Source organism: Symphalangus syndactylus, chromosome 2 (assembly GCF_028878055.3).
Source record: "Symphalangus syndactylus isolate Jambi chromosome 2, NHGRI_mSymSyn1-v2.1_pri, whole genome shotgun sequence".
NCBI lineage: Eukaryota > Metazoa > Chordata > Mammalia > Primates > Hylobatidae > Symphalangus > Symphalangus syndactylus.
In genome coordinates, this window is record NC_072424.2 from 100,027,448 (window position 1) to 100,036,236 (window position 8,789).

Sequence of the window (8,789 nt, forward strand, 5' to 3'; positions counted from 1 at the left end):
TGTCAAACTTGCTTACGTATGCCTGGACCATTTTGTGAATTATTTACGTATTCATGATCCCTGGTCACTATCAGTAGCTATGGCTTAGGTGATCTCAACTGATTTTAATATTAGTTGACATAAAGCATCATTAAAGTGATACACTGAGTAGAGTTACTGGAAGATTATGAGAAGGGAAAAAGACAAGAGAAAAACAAAGGAAGGGAGTACACTTTTTAAATTATGTTTCCCAAAGCAAAAGTTTAAGCTTTCGAGAGTACATGAAAATTGGACTGTGATGCTGTACACTCCATTTCAGATGACCATAGCACCCTCTGGTGAATAACATGTGTATTTCACAATGTTCTCTGAAATAACAATTGGTGTGCTCCAAAATCTACCTGTGGCTTTTTAAAGTAGCTCTTCTAATTAATTTTTTTTTTAAGTAAGCATATGCTCAGATTAAATTTCCTTTATATCAAAAGCTACTTCATTACAAAAGTGAGTTTTTTGTAACATGCAAATTCTACTTCTGGAAAGAAGAAATACAGGGCTTGGTATCCCGGATTGCTCAAATTAGTTGCAGAACATACTAGTGTAGAAGAAGCAGTGAATTAGATCTACAAAGTTAACATACACCAACAAAATATGTTTTTTGTCATTTTAATGTGTAAATTTTACATTTTCACTGGTCTGAAGTACATAAATATATCCAGGCAGCATGCTTCCCTGCCTCTTTTAGCTGTTTACTCATGTGTCTGTTTCTTAGTGATGCTTTTACTCATCATTCTATTTAAAAATGTAGTTCCCACTACCCTATGCTACTTCTCTGCTTCATCTCTCTCTATAACTAGGATGACCAAATACATTTTCATCTAGTCTAAGTCACTTTTAAGAGTGAAAGCGAATGTATTAGTATTTACACTGGAACAACAGGCAATGGAAACACTGTGTGGCATGGGAACCTTACTCATAGCACCTATCACTTTTTAATACACTTATATATATATTTTTTCATTTTCTTTCTTTTCCTGGTAAAATATAAGCTTCACAATCAGCAGGGAGTTCTCCCTGCTTAATTTTTTTTTTCTCATTGCTATAACCCCAGTACCTAAAACAATGCTCATAATAAGTGTTCCGGCCAGGCGCGGGGGGCTCACGCCTGTAATCCCAGCACTTTGGAAGGCCGAGGCGGGCGGATCACGAGGTCAAGAGATCCAGACCATCCTGGCTAACACAGTGAAACTCCGTCTCTACTAAAAATACAAAAAAAAAAAAAAAAAAAAAATTAGCCGGGCGTGGTGGCGGGTGCCTGTAGTCCCAGCTACTCCGGAGGCTGAGGCAAGAGAATGGCGGGAACCCGGGAGGCGGAGATCACGCCGCTGCACTCCAGCCTGGGCGGCAGAGCGAGACTCAGGCTCAAAAAAAAAAAGTGTTTCATAATATTGGGTGAATAAATGAACCCTCCTGTGGTTCATTTATTCAGTGTGGTTGCAAATTATTTGTCACTCACTTCATTGAGAAACGGAACTTTTTTATCTTTCCTTTGAATCTGGGCTGGATTTCTGACTGCCTTGACCACTAGAATGTGGCAGTAATGACGCTGTGACAGTTCCAGGCCTAGCCCTTAAGAAGACTGACAGTTTTTACTTCTTGACTGTGAGAACACTTGTTTTTAACACGCTCCCTCTTGCAATCCAGCTGCCATGCTGTGAGAAGCCCAAGATTTCTCTGGTAGACCAGCCTAGCTAAGCTTTCACCCAATATCCAGGGCCAGTGGCCAGATTTCAGTGAACCACCTCATTGCTAACTCATCTGAATCCTCAAATGATTGTAACCCCAGCCAGCATCACATAGAACCAGAAGAACTGCCTGGCTAATTCACAATAAAATGGTTGTTGTGTGAAGTCTTATGCTTTGGATGGTTTGTTATATAGGAATAGATAAGTGAGACACCTGCTAGATACCACGAAGGACACAAAGGGAGTATGAAAAAGTGTATCTAAAGGAACTATTCATTGAAAGAGAAAAAAAGCTTATTTATATGAATATTTTTTTGTAAGGTGTTGACTGCCGTAAACAGCAGTTATCACCTAAGAAGTCATCACTGCCATAAAAAGCAGACATTTCCTAAGCCAAGGTGACTTAGAAATTTGTAGGAAGGGTGTTCAAGGGAAGTAAAGAAAGTTTCACTAAGTTAAAGTGTTAAGAACACATCGCCAGATAGAATTTAAGAACTATAGGTGGAGGGGCAGAGTTACTGGTAGAGGCAGAACTAGCAGCATGAGCACAAAGGTAAAGAGGCATAAATATTTACTGAACTAACAACAAGAAGTTCAGTTTGGCCGGGGAATGGGCTTTATGAGGAGAAGGGAAAGCCAGAAAGGAGCATTAGAAATAGGTCGTGAAGCCTTAAATGTTGTGCCAGTAGCTGGATTTCTCTCATAGTTAGATGTGAGTCAGAAATTTTCTTAAATATAAGAAGAAAATAACATCATTCTAAATTCCTCTTTCTAGAGATAGTCACTGTTAATCTCTTCTTCTTGCATTTCTTTTATGGCCATATTAGTGCAATTGAGAGATGGGAGACAGAATTTCTATCCTCACTCTATCACTTAACATTAATTTCCTGATATTTATCCATCTTGTTAAAGATTCTTCGAAGATAAACTTTTAATACTTATATAAAAGCTAGCATATGACATATCATAATTTCTTCAATAAATATTCTATTGGTAGATATTTACATTGTTTCCAAATCTGACTATAACTATTAGGTAAATGAACATACATTCATTCAACTATACTTGCGATAGTGCTGTTGGCCTACACTGAAGAATTTTGTAAGAAACAACTCCATAAAATATTGCTAGAGCTGACATAAGGATTTGGCTGAAAATATCAACTACATTGCATAGTTCATGTTTAGTAAGAAAAAAATTATATTTGACATGGGGAGAAAATTCTTTTTTATTATCTCATAGACAGTATGAATCATTAAATTGAATATGACTTCTTATCTCATAGACAGTATGAATCATTAAATTGAATATGACTTCTTTTGCTTTGTTTTCTTGAAATCATAGTGGCAAATATGTGGCTCTTTTCTCTTTGCCTCAATTTCTTCATTCATTATTTATTTCATATTTAATTGTAGCATGTGTGTCTTTACAAATAACATTAATTCTTTTTGGAGCAAAGCGGTTTGCAAATAAATAGCTGAAAAGATAAAATTAAATGAACATTATTTTAGCCACTTAGGTAAAATTAAGTAAAAGAGAATGATAATATAATGGAACTAAGTATAATATTAACTATTGAACCACAACCATTAAATGAATTGATAGATAAATATATCCTTTTTTACATATAAATGCATACGGTAGAGTGGTAAAAGAAATCATCTAAATTACATATTTACTGAGGGTCAAGTCCAAGAAAACACACTTACTTTCCCAAATTATAATCATACAAGGAAACGAGATTTCAAAAATTCCTTGAATAAAGAAAAAGGTTTAATAATTTAAGAGAAGACAAGTGTTGTCTACATGACTTTTATTAAGAAAGAAGACTCACAGGCAGGGAGGGTAATAACTGAACAGGACTTCAAAGAGGATCCAAGTTAAATAAAATAGATGATATAAGTATGTTACCATTTGATCTCAATAGTAGACATGGTGCATCTTAAAGTAGAATGAATAACACAATAAACTTTTTTCACGTCTTTAAAAATATCATCATACTAACAATATGCAACCATGTAAGTCAAATGGTATACTGAAAGCACAAGATTTTTCTCTGAAAACATTACTACCCATGTTTTAAGAGGGTTAATTAGATACATGATGTACCTAGTTGCCTTTCTTTGTAGATCTGAGGAAGGTTTTAGGACTAATTGAATGATTGTACAGTGGTAATGTTTTGACTGGAATCATACTATACCTACTTCAAGAACTTTAGCCAGTGAAAGTTAAATGCAGAATCTATTTGTATATCTATTATAATGCAAAAATAAAAAATAGATGAAGTTTTTTTAATATTTGTTTGTTTCTTTATTTATTTATTTTGAGACGGAGTCTTGATTGCCCAGGGTGGAGTGCAGGGGCGCGATCTCTGCTCACTGCAAGCTCTGCCTCCCAGGTTCTCACCATTCTCCTGCCTCAGCCTCCCGAGTACCTGGGACTACAGGCGCCTGCCACCATGCCCAGCTAATTTTTTGTATATTAGTACAGACGGGGTTTCACCGTGTTATCCAGAATGGTCTCCATCTCCTGACCTCGTGATCCGCCCACCTCGGCCTCCCAAAGTGCTGGGATTACAGGCGTGAGCCACTGTGCCGGACCAAAGATGAAGTTTTTAAAGAAGTAGAATTTCTTAAATTTTGAGGAGAAACGCGTAATTTATGAAAATGCCATGTTGTCCAGGAGGCAATATTGTCAGTTCAACTAATACTCCCATATTAATATAAATACCTCCATTCTCCAAAGCCATCTAGTGAAAAATTAACTAGAAACATTGAAGTCTTTTTATAATAGTTACTGCATCTGAAATTAATGTAATAAGAAAAAAGAAGATTAGTGTATATATTGAATAATATTTCCCTTTTTAACTTTTAAGTTCAGGGGTACAAGTATAGGTTTGTCACATAGGTAAACTTGTGTCATTGGGGTTTGATGTACAGATTATTTCAGCACCCAGGTATTAAGCTTAGTACCCATTAGTTATTTTTCCTGATCCTGTCTCTCCTTCCACCCTCCACCTTCTGAAAGGCTCCAGTGTGTTTTGTTCCCCTCTATGTGTCCATGTGTTCTCATCATTTAGCTCCCACTTTATAAATGGAAACATGTAGTATTTGATTTTCTGTTCCTGTGTTAGTTTGCTGAGGATAATGGCCTCCAGCTCCATCCATGTCCCTGCAAAGGATATGATCTCATTTTTTATGGCTGCTTAGTATTCCATGGTATATACATACAACTTTTTTAATCCAGTCTATCATTGATGAGTATTTAGGTTGATTCCATGTCTTTGCTATTGTGAATAGTGCTGCAATAAACATATGCATGCATGTATCTTTATAATAGAATCATTTATATTCCTTATCAGATATATGTAGTACAAACAAAAAGGAGCATAGTTTTGAGGACCAGATGTTGTGGCTTCAGCCCTGATCACTATGATTAAGGAAACATGTAAAGCCAGTTTACATACACAGATTCTCTAATCCTCAACAACAATGTTAAGCTGTATTACGAATGAGAAAACTGGGATGGGGTTATTAATTTCTGAGATCACAAAGCACTGAGTTGGAATTCTGGTTCAAGTTACTGTAGTGTCTGCATTCTTTCCACTTCACAAAAATGTGGTGAGATAGTTTGAAGAACTCTGAAGAGGCTGGGATTGTAGCCCACCACAATTTCATACATACTAGCAAAAGACATAAGACTCTCCTGGGTCAGAAACAAAGAGGTTTTTACACATAGCACAGCAAGCAGCATGAGTTTCATGTTTGAGTCAGTTCCTCCTTGTCCTGCCAAGTTCCATGAGGCAATGTAGAGGGGCCCAGGTGAATGCTGGGCAGATAGTGGGTTTGTTACAGTTTATGAACCCTCAGCTTAGGAAACCCCCAATTTTATAAGGAGTGATGCCAGCTAACATGATTGTCCTTTGCCCCAAAGGGAAATACTTTTTTTTATTATTATCCTGGTCAGTAAACAAATCTGGCCTCTACCACAGGTATACCTTATCTCTATTTTTCAAGCGGGTTAAGACAGTTTGATATCCAAACGTTCTTGAAAAGGTAGCCTGGAACCAAACCCTTCTTAGCCATATAGAAATGTCAGGGAGAATTGTCCCACAACAACATTATCTAAGGAAATATCTCAATAAAGCAGATCTCTGTGACATCTACTGTACAGTCTGACTAAGCCCCAAGCAGATGTGATTGAGTTGTTCTTGGTGCATGTTTGCATACATTGATATCTAAATCTCATTCAAATTCAGGTCATTGAGGTCGGGGTCTATGTAATTAGCCAATACATAAAGGGACACAAAGTAGAGATGAGACTAGCACCTTGGTGAAGGACATAAGTAAAACTTCATGAGATACAACGGCTTCATTCAAATAGAGTATGCTTGGGGCAGAAATCCATCCTAGACAGGAAAATCTAAGTAGAAAACCAGTTGTATGAACTAAAACAATCTGTAAGGCCAAGCTCCATTCAATTTATTGAGTACTCAGGAAGTTAGGGTCTTATTCCTGGGCAGGGGCTGATCTGTTTTCTGACCAGGATAATAAAGATAATGTCTTCCTTTGGGGCAAAGGTTCTGCAGTGTAGCTTGCAGCACCAGATACTCAGATTATAATAGCAAGAATAACTCCAGGCTTTGATTTAGAAGCTGTTAATATGCTCCTTGTTCAGATTAGAATTAACTTTAAAGCTTGGAGGAATGTGCTGATGAAACACATCAGCAGTTCCAGGGAATAAAAATTGGGGGAAGCAGAAATTGACAGGAAAAAGAGATAAAGAACAAAGGTAGGAGGTCATTTTCTTTGCAAAGAGATAGGAAATAACCAAATGAAATGTCAACAGCAGAAAAAAAAAAAAAAAAAAACCAAACTTGTGCCTTTCTTTACATGCTAAAGAGCTGCAATCTTTGCCCAGAAATTAGAAGTGAAATGTCAAGCTAGCTCAATAGCAAAGCCTACCTGAAAAGAGAGCCAAAGAATTAGAATTTGCAGAGAAAATGTTCCCTCCTAGCTATTTAAAACAAAACATTATTAAATAACTCAGTTAAATGAGACCTAAACCAGATTAAATCCAAAGCACTACTTTTTTCTTGTTAACTCTCTAGTTACTAGGTACCTAAATGTTGGCAGGGTCTTAGGAATGCTGTTTAAAGGCACTGTATCATTGGGAAGATTATCATATTTTTGCATAATTTTTACTCTGGTGAGCCATCTTAGAGTCTGTTATATGCAAGTCCTGCAATCATTTATTGTAAAAGGTAATATCATCTGATGTAACATATTGCAGTCATTTCCATAATAAAAGTTACACTTAAGGCTGACAATATCACTTATTAAAAGGAAGGTATACATATGTATCTCCAATAAATTTCTAAAAATAACTGAGAATAAGCTAAGGGACATGGTTTTTGTCTACTTATGAGTCACGGTATGCTCTTGCTTTAATTTAAAGTTTTGAGAGGGCTGAGGGACCAAGACCAATAACCGCTTATCATCAAACTTTGTGTGGAATAAAGAATAATTTTCATTTTAATCTCATAGAATTGATAAAGGGAATGAGGATGGATAATTTTTGATTCAAATAACTTTAACTTTCTTATGCTTAATAATACTGCTTGCATAGAAAACACATATGAAAGAATATAAAAAATCAGAAGAAATCTGTTCCATTTTCTCAGCCATGATTTGCTGCCTTAGAAAAAGTGGGATTTTAATTAAATTCACTAATATAGTATTTAAAAAATCAAAAAGTTATAGTTGGTTTCCAAATTTTTAGTCAAATTAAAAAGCCTTTTATACCACCAGCTTTAACAATCATCAACGTAAAATTTTCATTTTAAAACTTGTTATATATGGAAAATTATTTTTATAAGATATTTCAAGGTCTGTTGTCACAGTTTCTTCTGTATCTCTTAAATGTATAAGATTAAAGAAAAGATAAGTTTTAATGGCTTATTTAGGTTCACTTTAATTACTATATAATAAGAGTTCCATAATTCCTAAAATAAATGTGATCTTTGTTTTCAAGACTGTTTCTTGAAAAATTTTGGTAGGTTAAAAAGTGTTTTTAAATCCCAATATTGCATTTAGTATTTATTCATAACATATCTAAAGTGAGAAAGTCAATGTTAGAAACCCGGAAGACAAAAGTAAGTCGACCTACGGAAAATATTAATACGCCACAGCTTTCCATTTAGCGCAACCGAAGTTATGAATTTGTGGTGGTGCTAAGAATGTAATAAGATTATCTGGGGAAATTAGCTCAGGTCGAAGAAAAATATGTTTAACAATCTATGTGAAAGAGAATTTCTCAGCAAGTGTGGAAAGATACTTAAATCTAAACCAAATGTTTTAAACCATCAAATCTCAAAGTCCTAGAAATGTGGGACCTGGAGGTGATAACTGCTCTTCCAAACTATAAGAATGTAAACACATCTGGGGGGTATATGTGCTGTGAGTCTCTGAGTTAGAACATTAGAACAGAGTCACAGATCTGTGATTCCTGGGCTTGACTTTTCCTAGATGAAAAGATAAGAAAAGTAGCAGATAAGCAGCAAAATCTCAGACTCAAGGTTAGATTGTTTATAAAACATGGGTAGTTAGATTTGAGCTTAAAATTAATAAATTCTTGAATTCTTCCTTTCACACACTAGAACTTCGCCGTGAGCAGGCAACTATTAACATTTAACATTACAAAAAATTAAACATATTTACCCACCAATTTAATAAAAGAAAAACCTTTATTCTAAATATAGAAGGGGAAAATTATGCAGCACATATAAAGGAAACTAGATTTTTACCTTTTAAAATCTTTTTGTGAAAACATCCCATCTACTCAATATTGTTGAATCATAGAAAAAAAAAACAGCACTAGACGGAACTACTTTTTTTTTTTTTTTGAGACAGTCTCGCTCTGTCACCAGGCTGGAGTGCAGTGGCACGATCTGTTTTTTTGAGATGGAGTCTTGCTCTGTTGCCAGGCTGGAGTGCAGTGGCGTGATCTCAGCTCACTGCAACCTCTGCCTTCCAGGTTCAAGAGATTCTCATGCCTCAGCCTCCTGAG